We start from the raw sequence: 2306 nt of genomic DNA on the forward strand, positions 1-2306 counted from the left end.
GGGGGGGGGGGGGGGAGGCTGGTAATGGAGGGGTGGCTCATGGGAGAGCAGTCAGCTGTGCATCTTGTGTTAGCTGGAATAATATCAGTTGGTTGTAAAACTGAAGCTGCAGTGGAGAACTAAATAAACTTGACTAGTTTTTGCTTGGTGTGCATTTCCTTGTGAGCCATCACTTGGTTATACTGGGGACTGTGAAGGAAATTCCAGAGGCTCCTGTTGGTGCCTCTCGTGGGGAGACAAGTGGGATTCCTGTGTGTGGTCTTCATCTGTCCTCTGCAGGGTGTGATGGCGAAAGGTGCGGAAACTCACTTCAAACCCCTGTTATTACCTGTTGGGGCTGGATTAGGAGCAGATGATAACCCTTTTGTGTGGTTTTGGATCATCTTGTGGCAGAGTAACCTCTAGATCAGCCATTAAGGGTTAAACCCAGAAGGGTTAATGCAGTCTGGACCCCACTTGTGCTGCTGTGGGGGAGTGGTAAGATCACTCTTGCACCCTTTGCAAAGGGGAAGGTTATGCTTAAAGGGTTAAAATGGCAACAGATTGATTAGTTGCCTCTTTCCACCCCCCAGCAGTTGGCTGGATATTCTGCCCTTGGCCTTGCTTGAATTCCAAGGGGAAAGGGTCAGGAAACTGGAGTTTGGAATAAGGGGTTGTGCCCCTCCTGGAAGGGTTTTCTGGTCACCTGGGCAGGTCAGGAGTAGGATCTGCTTACACAAGAGTGCTTGAGGCTGACCTATTTGTACATTAATTAGGAACTTGATTTCTGTAAAAAAACCCAGCTATTAAATGCCAAATGGATTATGTGGCCCTTTGGTTTTAATGAGAACTAATGAGTGGAATAAGAAAGATTCATCCTGTCAAGTAAGCAGCCCGACACAGGCATGGGCTGTTGGTTTGCTCCCTTGCCTTTGCCAGGAGAAAGTCTGGTTCCCACTTGAAGAATAAAAGTGGCATTTCCACTTCTAAAACAGTAGAATGATGGGAAAAGTGGAGGAGTCTATAAAAAAGATGAGGATGGAGAACTTTGGTGGGACGAACCCGGTGTGCCCTAAACAATCAGCAAACCCCCAGGGGAAGCCAAATAGGTAAAGCTTTTGGCTTAAGATAATTGTATTGTAACTATGGTAATTTCAAGGACCGGAAAGTTCCAAAAGCCAAATAACTGGACTCAGGAGTTTATAATTCCAAGGAGTCTAGTTGTGAGGATGAATCTGTGATTGAGTGACACTTTCTTTGAACAAATAGCACAAGCTGCCAAAAACCCTACAAATTCATCGGTCCTAATTCCACTCGTTAAAATTGACAAAGTAATGGTTGAGTACTGACAGCAGCTGGGAAACCTTCTGTCCAAACAACGTCTGACCCTATCGAACAGTTTGCTTGGGTCAGATATGTGTAATAAAATTCAGTTGCTCTTCAAAACCTGACAGTTTTTCAACTTGTGCAACCGTTCTTTCCATTTCTGGACTGGAGGAGGCTGCTACAAACCTCTCTGCTGTGCTTGAAATGGTTCAAAAAGCCACTGTAGGTGCTTTGAAAGATTCACAGTTGGAAATCAACTCACTTGCAGTTTAACTACCCAGAATTGGTGACTTTGGACCATCTCCCCGCACCGTAAGCACCGTCTGTGCTACTAAACTTGTTGCTTTTACACAAAGCTTTCCAAACAGATCAAAGAGTGTAAAGAAGTTTTATAAGTTTGTGTTTTCCATTAAATAGCCCAAGAACAACCTCTGTTAGAGGCTTCTCTAACACCGCTGCTCGGTGGCATCTTGCCTGGGTCCTGACTACCAGACCTTGGAGTGTGGACCTGCTGGATTTTAATACTCTGTCTTAATGATCATCATTCAATTAGTCTCTCCTTGTATCAGACGCTGTTTTCTGCTGCAGATCTGTGGCCTTCCCGCCGAACCCGGAGCTTCGCTGCCTGTGGGAATCGCTGGGCTGCAGGACAGGTTATTTACACAGTGACACAGGCATGCGCTGACTGGGAATCTGTGCCGGGGCCTCCAAGGCGCCAGCTGCCTGCCCTCCCTTGCCAGCCCTCCTCTCCCCTGCCTGCCCTTCGCCAGCTGCCTGCCCTCCCTTGCCAGCCCTCCTCTCCTCTCCCTGCCCTGCGCCAGCTGCCTGCCCTCCCCTGCCTGGCCTGCTCCGCTCTGCTCGGCCTGCCCTCCCTTGCCAGCACTCGCCTCCCTTACCTGCCCTCCTGGCCCCTGCTCTGCCTGCGCTCTCCTGCCTTCCCCTGCCCTCCCCTCCCTTGTGTCCCTGCCCTCCCCTCCCTTGTGTCCCTGCCCTCCCCTCCC

The sequence above is a fragment of the Athene cunicularia genome (genome assembly GCF_003259725.1).
Source record: "Athene cunicularia isolate RWA chromosome 23 unlocalized genomic scaffold, athCun1 chr23_part2, whole genome shotgun sequence".
Taxonomy (NCBI): Eukaryota; Metazoa; Chordata; class Aves; order Strigiformes; family Strigidae; genus Athene; species Athene cunicularia.